We start from the raw sequence: 20,961 nt of genomic DNA, 5'->3' as shown, positions 1-20,961 counted from the left end.
ATCATATGCTAGGCCACAAAGAAAGGTTGAATGAATTCAGAAAGATTGAAATCATACCAAACAATATCTCCAACCACAGTGGAGTCAAGCTGGAAATTTGCAAGGGACAGAAGCCCAGATTTCACGCCACGATTTGGAAATTAAACAGCACACTCTTAGAAAAACAGTGGGTCAAAGAGGAAATCTCAAAAGAAATCAATGACTACCTTGAACCAAATGATAATGATAACACAACATACCAAAATTTATGGGATGCAGCAAAAGCAGTACTGAGAGGAAAATTTATAGCCATAAATTCATATATCAAAAAAGAAGAGCAAAAATTGAAGAAATAACTGCACATTTGAAGGAATTAGAAAAACAACAATAAAGTAACCCAACAGGAAGAAGAAGGAAGGAAATAACAAAGATAAGAGCAGAACTAAACAAAATAGAAAATAAGAAAGCACTTGAAAAGATAAACAAGACCAAGAGCTGGTTTTTTGAGAAGATCAACAAAATTGACAAACCTGTAGTGAGACTAACAAAGAAAAAAAGAGAGAAGATGCAAATACACAAAATAAGAAATGAGAAAGGCAATATCACCACTGACCCCACAGAAATAAAGACTATCATAAGAGGATACTTTGAAAAACTATATTCCAACAAAAGTGACAATCTAGAGGAAAAGGACAAATTCCTAGAAACACATAAGCAGCCCATATTGACAAAAGAAGAAATTGATTATCTTAACAAACCAATCACAAGCAGAGAGATAGAATCAGTTATTAAAAATCTCCCAACTAAGAAGAGCCCAGGGCCAGATGGCTTCACAGGTGAATTCTAGAAAACATTCCGGAAAGAACTGACACCAATCCTGCTGAAACTATTCCAAAAAATTGAAACAGAAAGAACATTACCCAACTCCTTCTATGATGCCAACATTACCCTAGTACCAAAGCCAAACAAAGACATCAAAAGAAAGGAAAATAACAGACCAATTTCTCTAATGAACCTAGACGCAAAAATACTTAACAAAATACTTGCTAATCGTATTCAACTACACATTAAATGAATTATACACCACGACCAAGTGGGATTCATCCCAGGTATGCAAGGATGGTTCAACATAAGAAAACCAATCAACGTAATACACCATATAAACAGATTGAAGGAAAAAAATCACATGATTATATCTATAGATGCAGAAAAAGCATTTGACAAAATACAGCACCCTTTCTTGATAAAAACACTCCAAAAGATTGGAATAAAAGGAAATTTTTTGAACATGATAAAGAGTATATATGAAAAACCTAAAGCCAATATTGTTTACAATGGAGAAATCTTAGATTCCTTCCCTCTAAACTCAGGAACAAGACAAGGATGCCCACTGTCTCCGCTCCTATTTAACATTGTCTTAGAAGTACTTGCACGAGCACTGAGGCAAGAACCAGAAATAAAAGGCATTCAAATTGGAAAGGAAGAAGTCAAAATTTCATTATTTGCTGATGACATGATCCTCTACATAGAAAACCCTGAGAGATCTACAACAAAACTTCTAGAACTCATAAATGAATTTAGTAAAGTCACAGGTTATAAGATCAATGCACAAAAATCAGTAGCATTTCTGTACACCAATAATGAGCAAGATCAGGAGGAAGGGGGTTGCCTTGGGTTGGGGCTTTGCGGGTTTGAAGGTGGCTGGGCAGGGGTGGATGGGTAACGTTGCCCAAAAGTGGGGGGAGGGAGGGGTAGCATATGAACACAGGAGAGGGTCAGGTGTTGGTGGAGAGTAAAATGCCGAGAAAATCATATCAAAATATAATAAAGAGGGTTATCTGTTTAGAATGCTCAAGAGGGGAGGGTCTGATGCAGGACGGGCTCCTGGGGAATGTCTAAATGCTCATTCTGCCAGAGTGGGTGACACCATGGGGTAAAAACCCAAGTAGTGAGAATGGGGGTGGACCCACATCCTGGGGAGGACTAATGCCATCAAATAGAGGGAACTGTATCCCTCAAGAGAAAGGGTGGCTCCCAGGGCATTGGGGCAGTTGAGCAAATTAGGCCCTGAACACTAGTCCATCTATCTCTGGAAGTGGCTCCTCAGGAAACGGAGGTTGGCTGTCACTGTGGGCACCAAGGTGGAAGGGAAAATGGACGTTAAATGTGTGGAACCAAGGTAAATGGGGGGTAAAAGAGGAGTTTCGCGAGAGTACACAAGGATGGATATAAAACATGTAATATTACACCATAACATATAGGAGATGACAGACTGATAATGTAAACCATAATGTAAAACATAGGATAACTAAGAATGTAAAAAACTGTGTATCCTAAAGTATGCACCACAATGTAAGTACAGATGTCATCTTGTTAGAAAGCTATTGTCTCAAACTCTGTACATCACATTAAGTAAATATGATGTGAATAGGGTGTAAGAGTATCGCTGTGGAAGGGAAAAGGTTTTGTGGTGGATGTATGGGAGTGCTGTATATTATATATATGCATTGCTGTGGTCTAGGGCTCCTGTGAAGAGAAGCGCAATAATTAGGGGGAAAAAAAAAAGAAAAGGAAAAGATAGGATGTAGAATTTTTTCCAAGTCAACACGTATTCTTTATCTAAGCTTTAATCCCGTTGCTATATGCCATTTCCTAGTAAGGGACCCTGACATTATATTGGGCTTCAAATTTCAGGGAGTTCTGGATCACAGAGTGGTTCAACAATGGCAATGGAGGGATACTGGTATAGGATACCATTGGCAGGTGATATATGGCTGACAGGGAGCTGTACAGAACAGAACATATGTCCAGGGTGCATGGTAATGTTTGGATATACTCATAGTGGCAACAATTAAAAACCACAGCAGGGGGGGTACTGGGTTCCTGGCCAGTGGTGCTCTGCCGTGGTCCCTAGGGGAGCAGTGACAGTCTCTCAGGTGCAGCGGCGGGGACCGGGAGGGAGTGAGGGTTCAACAGTGATCCCCTGATGCTAATGACTATGCTTGTGAGCTGATAAGCCTAAAACAAGAACAAGGCCTAGAGCAGCATTGTGCCTGGGAATTTCCTCCTGTCAGCCTTCATGTTACTCAAATGTGGCCAGTCTCGAAGCCAAACTCAGCATGTAAATGCAATGCCTTCCCCCCAGCGTGGGACATGACACCCGGGGATGAGCCTCCCTGGCACCGAGGGACCACTATCAACTACAAACTGATGATGCAACTGGAAAATGACCTTATATGGAAGGTTCAATGTGGATCAGCAAAATATCCCTGTCTACATAAAATAACATGACTTTAAAATGCTGTTTGACCTAATCTAAGGGGGAAATGGAAAGGAGAAATGAGTTTATATGGCTACAAGTCTCTAAAAAAGAGTCTGGAGGCTGTCAGAAGGATTGCCCTTATGCACAACTGAGCAGAGTCTAAGAGACAGATAAAGTAGATACAACCCCCAGGTATTGGTTCCTTTGAGAGCTAACGAGACCCATGAGTGCTATGGTCATGGCAGATGGGGTTCACTGCCATGCCAGTTGACCCTTCTTTGGAGCTGGTGTTTATGTGTGATGAATCTGGACTCAGATGGGATCTCTCTTCATAGGACTTTCATGCTAATGTGCTGGAGGTGCAGTTAGTGTTGGGGTTTAAGATATATTTAGGGGATTGAATCTCTGGAATGACAATGTGATAGCCAGGTCCTGAGCCTCAACAGACTCCAGCACCTACAATCTGATTCATTGGACTCACCACACTCAGCTAAGATGGAGTTGAAGAAGGACAACCACCACACCATGGAGCCTAGAGTGATTACAACTGAAAGTGGGAGGATTGCATCCAGCATCCATGTGGAATCTGAGCCTCCTCTTGACATAGAGGTGCAATGGACACAACCAATCCAATGTCCACATAGAAAAGGTGGCATTGGATTGGGAAAAGTGGACATGGTGGCTGATGGGTATGGGGAAAGGCAGGAAGAGATGAGAGGTGGAGGCGTCTTTGGGACATGGAGCTGCCCTGGATGGTACTTCAGGCGCAATCACTGGACATTGTAAATACTCACAGGGCCCACTGGATGGAATGGGGGAGAGTATGGGCCATGATGTGGACCATTGACCATGAGGTGCAGAGATGCCCAAAGATGTACTTACCAAATGCAATGGATGTGTCATGATGATGGGAATGAGTGGTGCTGGGGGGGGGGAGAGGTGAGGTGGGGGTGGTGGGGTTGAATGGGACCTCATATATATATATTTTTTTAATGTAATGTTATTACAAAGTCAATAAAAAATTTATAGTAAAAACACTTTCACCATGTGTTTACCAATCTGTATTAATTTTCCATCAGCACTGAGACTCAAACTAAGTAAATAGAAGCTCTGGTCAGCCTGAATTGAATAGGCTATATTTCCATATATCAAATGTTATGGATTTAATATAATAACAATTGCTGGATAATGAAGAGATTAAAAACATTTTTCATTCTATATTTGACTATTAATTAAAGACATTTTTATTAAGAATGAGCTCATCAATTGCAATGATTGTACCACACTAATGAAAGAAGTTGTTAATGTGGGGCAGGATGGGAGGTGTGAGGAGTGGGGCATATGGGAATTCCTTCCATATTTTTGTGTAATGTTTTGTGTAATCTAAGTATCTTTTAAACATTAAAAAACATTTAATTTTTAAAAATGCTATTGGTTTAACATAACAGTATTTTTTGGATGATGAAGAGATTAAAACATGTTTTCATTCTATATTTGACTATTAAACTTTCATTATGGGAAGCAAATGTGACTCAAGCAATAGAGCTTCTGCCTACCATATGGGAGGACCTGGGTTAGATCCTTGGGGCCTCCTGGCAAAAAAGAAGAGAAAGTGTGCCTGCATGACAAGACAGTGCCCACACGAGTGTGTGCATGGTGAGCCAGTGCCCTGTGCAAGTGAGCCACGCAGCAATGATCACGCATCAAAAGAGAGACAAGGGGAGAGTCAAGGTGAAGCACAGCAGAAACCAGGAACTGAGGTGGAGCACTTGACAGGGAACTTTTCTCCCCATCAGAGGTCTCAAGGATAGAATCCCAGTGAATCTGAGGGGAGAGAAAATGAGAAGAGAAGACAACACCAACAGCAGGGCAGGAGGAGGGGAAGGGAGGAGGGGATAAGTAAGTAAGTAAGTAAATAAATAAATAAATAAACAAATCTTTTAAAAAAGGGAAGGGATTTGACTGCTTGACCTCAGAGTTTTATTACTGCACAAAATGATTTTATAATGCTACAATTTTTTTTTTTCTGTACAGAAGTCAAATTTATTGGGCAGTGCTCTTGACAACTGTTAGAATACTGACTTGGTAGCACTAATATTTTGATAAAACTTAGATTTTAATACTTCTTTGATTAATAAGGCAATAGTCATTTATTGTTTTGAACTTTACAACCATTTGTGACAAAGTCCAGTCACAGGTTCACCATTTTAAATAGGAGATAGCATTCATAGATAGAGTGGTTGCAAAATTCACGCATTACGGTGGCATTAATTAATGCTGTAAAGGTAAAACTGCCTCATTCTTCTGTCTTATAGTTTTAACTAATGCTTTATCCTGTCGTCTATTTAAGTACATGACTTTCATTAAAATACCAAAGGGTATAAATATACTTCTGTTGTGTAGTATGAGCATTTCTTCTCACAAATCACTAAGAAAAAGGCAAAGAAGAAATACAAATATTATTCAAATCATTTGCAATTGTTTCTTATAGAGGACCTTTTACTTCTACTTATTAAACAAGTATGTATCATTATATTAATCTTTAATTTTAATTTCTATCCCACTCCAAAATATTTTGCTTCTGCATGGTTAAACAAAGACAATGCATGACATATACAAACATTGTTAACAAATTTTGAGTAAGGATTCAGAGTGACATCCTTCTAAATATGTAGTTGTATATTTCATTGGAATTAAAAAATGTTTTATTTTATCTATATGGCCTTTCTAAAAGTTCCTATTCACTGATTGAATGCATTCATTTTTATTGTCAAAATTGAGCATAATGTTCTAAAAGACCTATGGAAATTATCAGGAGAAAATCCAGGAAAAATACTTTTTTTTAAATATCAGAATTTCATTTTCTATAAAACTGGAATCATGTTAAAAACATATAAACATTTGTATTCTGCGATTTCAGGTACCTCTTATACATTTTCACTTCAAATGACCATGGAAAGTAGGAATAATGTCACTGTGTTTATTCTCTTGAGACTTTCTCAAAACAGGTCTATGGAAATACTATGTTTCATATTATTTTTAATTTGTTACATTGTTATTTGGGTGGGAAACTTGTACATAATGATTTCTCTCTCACCCAGTCAGCTAATTGACCAGCCCATGAATTTCTTCCTTAATTATCTCTCACTCTCTGCCCTTTGCTACACATTCCACCATGATGCCAAAACTATAATGATTGACTTACTGGCAGAAAGGAAAATGATTTCCTATAATAACTGCATGGCACAGCTCTTTTCCACAGATTTCTTTGGAAACTCAGGATTTTTATTCTCACAAAGATAGCCTATGACTGCTACGTGGCCATCTGCCAGTCCCTTCACTACACTGTCATGAACAGGCAGAGGTGTAATGTGGTCATCATAGCTTATTGTCCTGAGGGATTGGTATGCTCTGCCAACCAATTTCTTCCCAAGATCTTCTTACACTTCTATGGTCGCAATGAGATAGATCACTTCTTCTGTGATGCATACTCTTTGCTGAAATTGGCCTGCACTGATAAATACAAATTTGGTCTCTTGATAATTGTCAATTCAGGTGTGATTGTTTTTGTTAGTTTTGTGATTTTGACGGTATCTTATTTCTTGATATTATACACCATCAGGGTTTATCCTGCCAAAAGCTGTAGCAAAGCTCTTTCCGCTTGCTGTTCACACATAACCATTGTGCTGTTTTTCCTTTGCATCTATTCTCTTCATTTACATTAGACCAACCATAACTTTTCCAGAAAATAAAGTGTTTTCTCTTTTCTATGCCATCATTGCTCTCATGATCAATCCTCTGATTTGTACTCTGAAAAACTTGGAGATGAAGAATGCCCTGAGGAAAGTGTGGAACGATCATTTCTTTTTCAAAGGGAAGTAGTTTATTTTAAAGCCATTGCTGAATTTCATTGTAAGCCTTGTTAAATAGGTGTGTGCTTAACCCCAAGCCCTAAAATAGATCTGGAATGATGGATAAATTTTATTCAAAAGTATGCAAAGCCAAGCTCAAGTTATAAATCAGTATTTTCAACTCTCACCAAGACCTCGTTCTGATTAGGTATATTTGATGTATTTTCTGGTGGTAAATTTTCCGTCAGTGTCTTCACTTATCTACTCAAATTTGCCTTATTTTACTATTCATTCTAACAGTGTAATGAAGTGTTTTCTCTGCTTCTCTTGTAATTCTCTTGGCAATATCTAACTGGAAACCATCTGATAGAGAAGAAACAGCATTTTTAGACTCCCAGGTCCAGTATCATAAAACAGAGCTTAGAAAGGTAGATTTTCCAGCTGAGACTAATAGATAAATGAGTGGAACATTTATGCATCTTGGTTACTCGGTATTCATAAACATTCTTCTAAAGAATTTGAAGATCATAATAAAAGAGAAACTTAATCTTTCTGCTTTCACTGATCAAGATACTTCTATAGAGATATTCTCATCCTATATCCCAAAATGAGAAAAAATATCTTCACCCAAACCTTGGTATATGACTGTATTAGTCAGGGTTCTATAAAAAAATACAAACAACAGGAGATAATTGTAAATAGTGTGAGATTTTATAAGACTCTTTCATATGACTGTGGGGGCACACAAATCCAGATTCTGCAGACAGGCAGCGAACAGCAAACCAGGGACTCTGATTAAAATCCAATGATGGTCTTTGATGAGTTCCTGGGAGACACTGGCTGTCCAAAGATAAGCTGGGAAATTTTCTCTAAATGCTGGAATCACTTCCCTTTTAAGACATTCAATTGATTGGATAAAACATCACTCATTCTAGATGGCAAACTCCTTGGTTGATTGTAGATGTAATCAGTAAACTCACTGATGACTAAAGTCCATAAATGTCCTTGTATTACAGTTAGCCCAGTGCTTGCTTGACCAAATGACTGGACACACTTACTTGACTCAATTCACACATTAACCTAACCATCACAATGTCTCTAAATAATGTTGATTAAAATATTAATTTCTCTTCTAGTTCAGATTACCATCACAAATTAAGTATATATAACATAAACATTAGATTTAAAATTAACAATAGAAAGTATCTCATATTAAGTAAGTGCATTTTATTAGTTTATATATATATATAAACTAACAATCAAAGGAAATTAAGCATTATTACTGCAGCTCTTATTACTATTCTCAGATTCATTTATATTTTTTATATCTTCCAGTTTATGCTCCTTTTTCTCTTTGTTCTTAGGCTGACATCTGTTTCTCATTCATTATCTAGTCTCCTTATTTTTGATACATTATCTAAAATTCCTGAGTTTCTAAGTTCTCAATTCTGACATTTTAGTTCCTTTATTTTCCATTACCTCTTACTATTTTTATTGGTAATTTTAGGAGATCCTTAGAGAATTGCCTGGATTGTAGATATTGGTCATCTTCTCTCATTGTGTTGAAACAACCATATTTCCCCCAGTCATCAGTACCAATCAATACATCTCCTCATTTGTTGATTCCTTTAGTAGGAGGATGAGGAGCCTAAAATGTTCAAGTGGCATTCTCTCTTAGCAATTCAATAAAATCATTCCTGATTTCCTCTATAAAAGCATAATCGTTTTGTAACTATGACTTTGAACCAGCTGAGCTGAAAATCAAGAATCTGTAAATAAAAATTGGGTTGCAAAATTACCTACTAAAAATGTGTTATTTTAAATAATAGAGAAAATTTTAAAATATAAAAATATGTGAGTATATGTGTACACAAATATAAAGATACATTTATACATATATAAATCTAACAAGCAAAAAGAAAAATTTGAATTGTTATGACAGTCCTTATTGCCACAATTTGTCATGGAACTTTAGTCTTTAGAGCTTACATTTGTTACTTTATTTTTTTTTCATTATATTTTGCTTTTTTTTTTTTTTTATAATTTTAAGAGATGCCCTATAGAGAAGTTCATGGGTAGAGGATATTGTTGATCTCTGAACTTATTGTGATACAACCACCAAATGCCCTCTGCTCATCAGTATCAATCAATCCAACCACTGCAGTGTCTGTTAGTTCAATAGAGGTGTGAGGAGCCCAAAATTTCCAGGTGGTATTTTCAATTACTAACTCAATGAAATAATTGATGTGTTCCCTGTTGAAAATATAAAATCTTTGTAACTTAGACGTAAAAACTAGTTGACCTGAAAATGATGGAAGAGGAAGCAAAGATTATCTAAGTGAGTTTTTAGTATAATAGTAAAAAGAGCTACTTGGACTTTCCTCTCTTGTAATGATAGCAGTTTATTCTGGCTATGGAGAAAAAACATTATATATTGATCAATATGTTCTTAAAGATAATACCCAAGATTTTCAAGGTGATTTCTTTGAATTGGCACTTTAATGTTCAGTAAGATATTTCACCATTCTTTCATACCATCTATATATAACAAAGGTAATGTGTTCATAAGACAAGTGAATTTTTTGAAGTTGCATGCAATGCCACATTTATTTCTATTATAATGTAAGTTACTTGATAAAACTCAATTTTTGATGTGTGTATTGAGAAAAATTTTGGTAAGTATTGTTCAAACCTAAAAGTGAAACACCATGCAGGAAACCTTCTTAATCAGCAAACCCATGTCTTGCTGGTCAGTATTTTTCATATTTCAGGAAGAATGATGAGAACTAGAGCAGTGGGCACATTAGGGATTTTTTTTTTAAACAAAACAGATAGGGTGCATTCTGGGGAGTATTGTGTTCTCTCTGGGTAAGGTGGCCACTTTCTTGGGGACTGTATTAGTTAGCCAAAGGTGTGCTGATGTAAAATACCAGAAATCTGCTGGGCATTATAAAGGGTATTTATTTGGGGTATGAGCTTAGAGATGCCAGGCCATAAAGCATAAGTTACTTCCCTCACCAAGTCTATTTGGAGCAAGATGGCTGCTGATGTCTGCGAGGGTTCAGGCTTCCTGGGCTCCTATGTTTCTGCAGTTTGCTTTACTTTGGGTTCAAGGTTCCTTCCTTCCTGGGGCTGGCTTCTTTTTCCTTTGCGTGTTGACTTCCCAAGTCTCAAGTTTAAGTTTCAGCATCAAACTCCAAAATAAAAACTCCGACATTAAGAGCCCCTCAGTTCTGTTCTTTGCCATGCCTTTTATCTGAGTCCCTATCCCTTGGGACTCAGTAATGTCCAGATACAGATCAGACTACAAGCATAAACCAATATTTCTTTTTGAAACTCATTAATTTTATCAAACTGCTACAGGGACTGACATATAAACCTTGCAATGAACTGTGTGAGAAGTGTTGTACTCCTTCCTAAAGAGGCTGGCCCATTCCTTGGGAAATGATGCAATACTTGCAAGTTTGCATCTATAGTATTGACTTCATTGATTATGAGCTCAATAAAAGGAACGGTCCCTGGTCAGTCCAGCTGAAGTCCCACTGTGTGAGAGGGTGCTCTACACAGGTGTTATTTCAATCACGACTCTGGTATTGACTGCCGATTCAGACTTCCCAGACATGAGCTAGATGTTGGTGAGTTTGTAAGTAAGACTGTTCTATTTTTCTGTCATTTTGTGACTTTGATCAATATTGACTTAATCTTCTGACTAATTATGTTATTCTTGTTTTTCACTCTAATTATCTGTATAGACTTATTAAACTAGATATGCATATATATATTTATTGTATTCAGTCAGGACTCTGACTGGACATAGCCCAGGATAGTTGGTGTGTCCCCTGGTTTGGAAAGCCTATATTTACATGTATGGATACTGTAAAGAAATGTGATATGCCAGTTGGACCCCTGTTTAAAAACAATCCTTCATTTATTTCATGTTCTTTTCAATTATTAACAAAGTTCACTAACTATATCTATATCATCTATATCTATTTATATTGCACCCAATCAGGACGCTGGCCAGATGTGGGCCAGGTAAGTTGGTGTGCCCCCTGGTTTGGTGAGCCTATATCTATATGTATGTATATTGTAAAGGATTATGATGCAGCAATTGGGCCCCTGTTCATAGACAATCCTTTGCTTATTTTATATTCTCCCAATTATTAATAGAAGTTTAATAAAATAAATAAATATATATCTGTGCATTTCTTTCTTATGCTTGAGTTGATTAAGTCATCATACCAATCCATATACAGATATATATATGTAGAAATGCATTAGCAAAACATTTTATTTAGAAGAAAAATGTGTAACAAGATGATGAATAAGGCATTCCATAAATTCATGAAATGTGCCATTATGACTTGCCTCTGGCCAAGCCTTCTGACAAGGACATCCAGAAAACTGGGTTCTGTGATGGGAATGGGATGACTGTTTAAAGATTCAGAGATCCATCAAGGTCATCAAGGCTGGAATATCCAAGAGACCAGAAAAAAGTGATATATTCATAGCTGAGGCTGATATTCAGTGCTATCTTGTCCTTGAGTCATGGGATGATTTTCAAATATCAGCTAAGAGATGGACAGATTAAATATAGCATGTATATGCAAGAATTTGCTACAACTGGAAGACCTATGCATTACTGGTGGGGTGTAAATCATTACAACCAAACAACATACTTTAGGAAATAATTAATTAGAATTGACCATACCATGTTCCCATGTCCTAGAAATTCAGTCCTAGATATACATTCTATGGAAATGTTTATATTGTTAACCAAAAGAGATGGACTTCAGAGAGCATTGATTGAATAGTTCCAAAATTATTTTTAATGTTTTTTTTTTTTTTCTTTTTGGTACTAGGAGAAGGGATCAAATCCAGGACTTCATATGTGGGAAGCCAGCTCTCAACTACAGAGCCATATCAGCTTTTCTAGCCCCATACTTTTAATAACTCAAATGTAGAATGAATAAAAAGATGATAGTATATTCATATAATAAAATACCAACAATGATATTAAAGAATTATCACTGCCCATGATATTGAAAGGTGTCATAATCTTACAAATATAATGCTGAAAAAAAGACAAAATGAAAGAGTAAATATTATACTGATGTGGGCTATGGGAGGGAGGCTCTTTGTCTCTTCAGAGATAACCTAAGCTCTCTGACTTGTGGGTGTGATGGTAAGAGGCTGCAGTCCTGCCCTTGGTAACAATGGCAAGGACTCCAATCCCAAGAAACAGTTTAAAAATGCAAGGTCTATAAACTTTAAGTATTTAGGGGAAATGCAAACTAAATATGCTAAGAGCTTACCTAGAATGTCTGAAGTCCATGCTAAAAGCTTACCTAAGATGTGGAAGAGATATATGCTAATTGAAGCCTATTGAGAACTGAAACAAGGGGACCATTTGGCCTTTCCTCTCTGTATAAAAGGGAATCAAAAATCTTGTTTGGGGCTCGGGATTCAAACAGAAAGCTGCCGAGTCCAGCCGGCTGTCAATAAACCATTTTTCCTTCTCAAAATCATTCCTGAGTCCTGGCCTCTCTATACACAAATAATTGAACCTCTCTCAAATTCTACAACATTTTTGGCAACCATGGAGGGATAACAAATGAAGGCCAGAGACAGTAGCATTTTGCTGCCCCTTCCAAATCCCCGAGGAAGCTGGGAGGACTCGGGCACCCCTGGATAAAATTTAATCCAGAAAAGATGTGGGCTCCACCAGAATCTTCCGACAAAAATTGAGGGCAATGGAAGGTCTGAAGATAAAGATTCTGGGAATGAAAAAGAACTCTGAACATGGAAGAAGGTAAGACTCCCTGGGTGAGCAAAGTCTGGAAAGCCCTAGCTTTAATTGCTAGGAAGGGGAGGCTGATCACCTCCCGAGAGAACCCTAGTAGCCCCAGAAAATTGGGGGGAAGCCATTCTTTCTAGGCCTGGGAAAAGGAGAAAAACCAGGGAAAAGCCCTGGTGTTTTAGGTTTGTCTAATTGCATGTTAGAATCTGGTACTGGTCTCACATCACATCACATTTTGGCTGAAAGCTGGAAAGGGGGGAGCGGCTTGCCCCTTTCTAGTGAGTCCACACCTTCTATTCATAAGCTGCATGCATTCCTGTTTGATTGTTGTGCACCCTACTGCCTGGAAGGGGGGGAAGTGAAGGGGGTGAAAAGCAGAATCAGAATAAATGCAGTAAAGTTCCCTCCATAGGGTGTCAAAGCCAAAATACATTTGCATTCTGCCCAGGTTCTTAGAAGGTATTGTAGTAACTTTAAGTAAGAGAATGTGTTCAGTGAAGGTAAAATTTGTCTTAAGGTATAAATAATTATAAAACTTTAACAAAGCATTGTTTAAATTAAGGTATTTAAATGGCTAATTGCAGAAAGTCATTATTAAACAAAAACTGAATTAATAATAATAATAATAAAATGTAATTTTACAACAAACTTATTCGGCAGCCAGTCTTCCCTGCCAACTTGCTTCCAAAAAAACTGTTTCTGGTATTACATGCTACTAAGTATTTAAAGTGAAGAAAAGTTCATTATTTTAACAAGCTTGTTTAGTATTAATGTCAATTATATATTGTAAGAAGTTTGCCTGGTAAATTAATATGTGGGATATATGGAATGTGTTTTTATTGTTAAGGAAACAGAAAATGATTTTGTCCTAAGATAAAATGATTATTGGAAAGAGTAGAGTGTGGACAAAACCTGAATGAATACTGAAAGTGTAGAAGGTTTGTGGAAGGAAAATTTTATGATTAAAATTAAGTAAGATCAGTATACAAAGAAAATCTGTTTTATCAAAATAGCTTCTTGTGCTTTAACCTCATCATTTCCTCAGTGTTTGAAGAAGAGTCTTACCTCTCTTAAAAGAACATAATGTTCTAGAAATCAAATCCTGAAAAGTAGCTTTTTATTTCAAACTAACTGCAAGAGATCTGTTCTTTTACTTTAAAGGAAAAATTAAAGTAATGGTTAAGTTCATTTAATATGTTATAAGTCAAATGAAAGGTATTTAAAGGTGTTATAAAATTAACAGGTTTTTAAAAAATTAATAAAAACTGTAACTCAGAGTTAAAATCATTTATAAATGCATTTATATTATAAAACAGTGAAAAGATAATAACTGAAATTATAGCTGAGTGAATTTAGCCTGAAACTATTATTTAAGTGTAAATTCTAAACTGACCTTTCCTTTGTTTATGGTTACGTCAACCCTAACCTCACCCCTTGCCTTTGCCTATGGTTATTTCATAATTGAGAAGAGCTGGGACATCACTGTCTCCTCTCCTGGTATTAGTAACCCTTTCTCTCATGAATTCAAGTGTAAACTAAATAAATTGCTGCCTGATGGAATAAGGTTAAATGGCCACTGGAGTTTTATTATCTCCAAAATCAAAAAGGGGGATGGAGGGGGAGAAGTCTCCTGCCTTGACGGTCAGTGTTCCTAAGAGCAGTAATTCATGAGAGAAACCAATCTGTCTCCCTGAGGCTTCAAATAGCCTCAGTAAATATATATGAAATTAACTTGTTGCTTATCCAAAATTCGGCTAATTCCAAAGTAAAATACAAAGTTCTGAAACAAAAAATAGTCTGAAGAATTAAGAACATTTTAGTTACAATCCATTAATTTAAAAAATTCTTGTGTAAAACTGCATAGTCATAGTGTAAAACTGCACAGTCATCGTGCAAATTAAGAAAAGTTTCAAAAGTCTTTGAAATGTTTTGTAGTCACACCTGTTTTGTAAAAATTAGAAGTTTAAAGTTATGTTTTTGCGTCAAACTATTCATGTCTGCCTATTTGCTCAAATTGTTAAAAATTAAATATGCAGTTATATATGTAAATAAATATTCTTAAAGCCCAAATTAAACTAAGCAGGATGAAAAAGTCATAGAAATCTGATTATAGAAACAATTGGGAAAGGGCATCCTCTTTGCAAAAGCTTTAAAGGCAAGACTAGGTGTGGCAGATTAAACCTATCTACTAGGCTAGGGAATTAAGAATCAGTTTGCCCTGTAATTTCCCAGTTTAAACCTTTTGTCAGCCATAAAATGTAAAACAAACAAACAAACAAACAAACAAACAAAAAAAAAAGGATTAGGTTAGTTTTCACATAAAGGAAAAAAAAATTGTTGATTTTTGTAACCTGGTGGCCTGCTGCCTCAGTCTCCCACTCCCGGGTTGGACAGCAGTGGAGGAGACCATCTTAGGCCAGTCCTATGGGCAGTAAAATGATGCCCAAGAAGGAGCTAGGTGGGTGCCATTTCAGCACTAAATTCTATTCCTTATTTAACAAAGGGGAACATGTAAAAACTAAAATGGTTGGAATGTGATAGAGGAAGCAGTTAAATCACTAACTTTTGCACAGGGAAGTTAAATCTCAGATAAGCTGTAACTTCTGAAGTATCCAATCTATGGAAAAACAGAGGAAGAGCTTGTGTGCTAGGCTTAGGGGTATAAATTGTGTCATTTTTCTTTGTTCGGGGCACCAGCCATATCTGGCTCTGTGCCCCTTCTTGCAAGATTGAGAATAAATTCTTTTCTTCTCCACAATCTGGTGAGCCTTATTTACTTCCAGAAGATTTCTTTCCAACAAAATAAAGGTAATTAGTGGCTCTATTAACAAATTTCAGTAAGTAAAAAAAAGTCCATAAAAACTATGGAGAAATATTTCCTGGGTTATGATTAAACAAATTAAGTAATTGTGTAATGTGTTTTAAAACCTGGTAGTCAGTATGCTTTTAAATTATTCATTTTCATAACTTAAACAAAGAAAAAATGTTTTTAGCTTTCTGTAAGGGAAAAAGAGAACATTTCTTGCATAAACTATAATGGTTTCAATTTTATTTAACTTGAGTGTAATCTTCCATAGTTAATTTATAAACTAAATTAACATTATGTACGAAATCTTTAGAGTAATGAAAATTGTAAGTTCACATTGGTTAAATTAGGCTAAAGGAAAAAGATTGTAGATATGCTCTCTTAAATAAATAGAGTAAATTTCTTTGGTAATTGTAATTTAATACATTTATTTAAACATGAGGTGGCTAGTCAATGTGGTTATAGTCAATTATAAGGAGTTTGTAAAACATCTGCCAAACTGAAAATGTTTAAATAGTTCTAGTTCTAAAAGTCATTGTTAACTAAAACTTAGATTGGTATTGGTAGCAGAAATAACTTAATGATAATAAAACCTGTCTGAAGGCCACCGCAAAGTACATATTTAAGTAAATGGTAATAAAAAGTTATCTTGATTCTATTGGAAATCTTCTGTTTTCATTTTAACAATGAAAAATATTTTTCCTCTATTACTAAAGTACCTACTGTTATCTTCATAGTAAAATTGTGTAAGTAAACAGTCATTTGATATATGTGTTTCATTAAGTTGTTTAAAATATATATAAAATCAAGGAATATACTTTAACATTGTCAAACTCTTGTTTATTCAAACCAGGCCTTGAATACATTACAAGTGGCCTCTCCATGTGAGTTATTGGCTAGGCTGGTCACTGACCCCTCAATTAAAAATATTTGCTATATCAGCCTCTGGTTCTGCTCCTGAAGTCGATGGAATGGAATCTATGTTGCAGTTTCAAGCTCCTGCAGCAGCCAATAATGACTCGGTACAGCCAGGTGTACAATGGATATCGCCTCCAGACTGGCACTGTTCCATGGTGCCAGAGAGCACTATGCACCAGGCTAGTAGAATACTAGAAAATCTCTCTGAGATCAAGAATGCTGTGACTTGCTCACTGCATTGAAGAACATGCTAAGTGGAGCCATGATACCAGGATACTGTAAGTGAAACTTAAACACAATTGGCATTATGGCCTGCTCTCATGGAGAGATAACATGTAAAGTATTACAAACCTGAAACTCAAAACTAAAACTAATAATTGCAACTCTGAATCCTTATGCATTAAGTAGTACATTAGTTAATATAAAGTGCTGTACTTTTATCCTGTACTAAATATATGCCTAATAATTATAACATTATCTTTTCTATTTTGGATCAAGTACAGAAGTATATTAGACATGTTAAATTCCTGGTAAAATCATTTTCTAAACAGTTAATAAACATGTCTATAGAATAAGGTGGCAGTCTCAGCCAGTCTCAGTCAACTTACTATATTCTACTGTACTCTGCTGTGTAGCAAAGGTGAGGCTTGCTTGCTGATGGTGAGTCACCTATTGAACAAGTCAAAATTGCTAGAAATCGTACATTTAAAACCAAGGTGTAAAATACCTTTATTCTGTAGTTCTGATCACTCCCACAGGGGAAAACTAAGAGAATTTCCAACTTAGTGTTCTAATCCTGAGTGAAGCCAGTTGCCCAAGGAGTGCCAGTTGACCAGGAGCATCTAACAGAGCAAATGAGTGCCAATTATTAAACAGCTTGGAATGTGTCTTCAGACAAAGCTAAGTGTCGGTTGCAATTTCTCTCTGAAGATAAATAACTTAAAAAAGAATATATATGCTGTTGCCACCAGCTTTTAAGAAGTGCCATCTTTACAAGCACCTAACCTTGTCTACCTCTGTAATCCAATGTCCTCTTTTAAAAATGGGTATTCCAAATTTTTAATTAAGTTTGTTTCTTTCAGAGTGAACATCTTATTAGCCATATGAAAACTTCATCCAACTTTGTACAGAATGCGAGATCCATCTTCCTCCATTTAAAATAAATTAAGAGTTTTGCACCTTATTAGGCAATGACTACAGCCCATGGCCAGCAGGAAGCAGTTACAGAAAAGAAATCGTCTCCCTTCAGCACCTCTTTTAAATTAAGGGTGTAAACTCTTCAAGGGTAAAATAAAATTAGTAGATGGATCTGGAACCTGACTGGAAATCCACGTGAGCGCCGGTGGCCATAGGATGACTGCAGGAGGCCCCCTCCCTAGGATTCTGCTGTCCAGAATGAAAATTTCTAAACTTCTAAAAACAGTCCTGGATGCTACACTAAAGATTGATAAATAATCAATCAAAACAACAAACAGCCATTCACCTCATAGCTCCAACAATAATTATGCCAAAGCTTAGCAAGTAAAACTTTGGCAAAGGGGGGAAATGATGTGGGTTATGGGTGGGAGGCTCTTTGTCTCTTCAGAGATAACCTAATCTCTCTGACCTGTGGGTGTGATGGTAAGAGGCTGCAGTCCTGCCCTTGGTAACAATGGCAAGGACTCCAGTCCCAGGAAACAGTTTAACAATGCAAGGTCTATAAACTTTAAGTATTTAGGGGGAATGCAAACTAAATATGCTAAGAGCTTACCTAGAATGTCTGAAGTCCATGCTAAAAGCTTACCTATGATGTGGAAGAGATATATGCTAATTGAAGCCTATTGAGAACTGAAACAAAGGGACCATTTGACCTTTCCTCTCTGTATAAAAGGGATTCAAAAATCTTATTCGGGGCTCGGGATTCAAACAGAAAGCTCCCAAGTCTGGCCAACTATCAATAAACCATTTTTCCTTCTCAAAATCATTCCTGAGTCTGGCCTCTCTATACGCAAATAATTGAACCTCTCTCAAATTCGACAACAATACAATTACATATATATGAAGTTTAAAATAGGTAAAACTAATCTATGTTATTAGATGTCAGAATAGCAGTTACTTTTGGTGACAAGAGGAAGGAATCTTTAGTATTTCTGCAAATATACTATCACTTAATCTATATGGTGGTGATTTGGGCATGTTGTAAAAATTCACTCTGTCACCTTATGATTGGGTAGTTTTCTATATGTGAATTAAATTTCAATAAGTCCTTCAAAATAAAAGTAGGTGAGGAATTACTAAATGAATGCATTATTGGATGAGTATTTATAATGCTAAATGACTACAATAAAAATACCAGAGGTTCAAAATTAATGAGCTAAACATCCAATATAAGAAACTAGAAAATAAGTAGAATACAAATAAATGAAGTTATAATACAAAAAATTAAATGAAAAAAAAATAGAAAAGAAACATGCAATCTAAAAGATAAACATCTTAAGAAGTTTATTATGTGTACAGAATTTTTATACACAATTCCCTACCCCAAAATTCTCTGAAAACCATTCTTTCCTTTAAATTTGAAGGGAAACTTAACTAATGTAAGACTATTTATAAAACTTATGGATCTACCTTAGTGTCAATATATATTTTCTGGATTGCATTAATATGCTTGATTACAAAGTCATACACTAGATTCTATTGGGATTTAACAAAATATAAAATCATATATTACATAATTTTCTAAACGATTGAAAAATCTATATTTTTCAAAAACATTTATGAATATATATTATATAAAATACTAAGAAATGGCATTTGAGAAGATAACTACAGTTAATATAAAATCTACTCAAATTCATAAAAATTAAAAACACAATATAACAAGTTATTCAAGAATTCAAAGAAAATCTAAAAGTTTCTGTAAACATTTAAAATAAAACAGTTAAAAAACATAAAACAACAGGTATATAAATTTTACAGCAGTCTTCACTAAATATTGAAGAAACTTGCTCTGATCCTCTAAACTCCTTCAGAAAACAGAGAAAAAATGTTTTTTAATTCATTTTATAAAAATTATACCCTTAATATCAAAGCCAATCAAGAAAGGGATTATAGCCCAATTTCATTCATGAATATAGATATAAATCTCAAACACAATACTAGCAACATTAACAAAGTGAATTAATAACTAATATATGTTTACCAAAAATAGATTCTTCGCCATTAGAAATTCACATGCTAATGGAGAAAATATGTTTCTATCTCAAAACTTTTTTTATAAATGGGATAGAAATTCTCAGCAGAAAAACTTATAAGTATTTTTTTTTTATGTATGATACAGGTTATCTGAAAAAAAGAAAAAAGAAAATGTAGACTGAATATATTTGATGTTGAGAAGAAATAACACAGTCCACTTAATCAGGAACAAGTCAAGGGTGTCTCTTGTCACCCTTTTTATTTGATGTTCTTCTGGAGGTTCTGGCAGCATACTATGATAAGCAGAAAAGTTTTTTTCAAAAACCTAATAATTGCAAAGGAAATTATAAAACTGTTATTTAATGTGAATAACTACATGGAAAAATAAGCTATTGCTAAATCTGAAGATATCAAAAATAAGCTCTATATCAAAATAATTATGAGGTGACTATTTGAAATTTTAAGAAATAGGACTAATATGCAAAAATCAATTTCATTTTAGAACTGCCCATTCGATTAATATCAACTTTGCTTATCTGTAAGTTTTGTAATTTTTCCTATCTGTACATTTTTTCTTCTTGAGCTTGTTTTTCATGTGGCCAACTGAAAGTTATATAATCTGAGCATGTGTAGAAATACAGACTGGCATTCTTAGATGACCTCCAAGACACCAAGAAAAAATTAGCCACCCTCAGAACCAAAGTTGCATGAATTGGGAGGCATTATAAGCAAATCCAATGCAAGAAGTCCTTCAGCAAAGGAAATTTGGTCTGGAGCCTTCTTTACCAAACATGGACAAAACTGTACCTAACCAATCAAACCACACTAGGCTAACCTTCCTCACAGCAACGCACATCTCCTATCCCAATAAAATCTCCTTTAGCCCTTAAGTCAAGGAGACAAATTTGAACCTTGAGGCTCTACCTCCTATCACTTTTTGGTAGATCGTGCAATAAGCACTTTATTTTCTCAAGAGCCCAAGTCATGAAATCAACTCTTGTGTGCATAGGGCACAAGTGTTTGCTTGACAACAATTTCTAAATATGAATACTCATATTTAGTCTACATCTAAAGATGTAAAGAAAATACATCTTTACAAAATACAATGTAGAACAGAAGACAAAAATGTAAAGTACTCAGAAGAGAATGTCCCATTATATATACAAAATTA

At 35.5% G+C, this 20,961-nt stretch overlaps 1 pseudogene; it reads left to right on the top strand.

Annotated features, from left to right (window-relative positions):
• The first annotated feature begins 6,193 nt into the window (after positions 1-6,193).
• On the top strand, positions 6,194-7,123 carry LOC105745248 (olfactory receptor 4P4-like; annotated as a pseudogene).
• The last annotated feature ends 13,838 nt before the right edge of the window (positions 7,124-20,961 follow it).

This window comes from Dasypus novemcinctus, chromosome 10, assembly GCF_030445035.2.
Source record: "Dasypus novemcinctus isolate mDasNov1 chromosome 10, mDasNov1.1.hap2, whole genome shotgun sequence".
In the NCBI taxonomy this organism is placed as follows: Eukaryota; Metazoa; Chordata; class Mammalia; order Cingulata; family Dasypodidae; genus Dasypus; species Dasypus novemcinctus.
The sequence above is the reverse complement of the archived record's forward strand: the minus strand, read 5'-3'. Positions and strand labels throughout refer to the sequence as shown.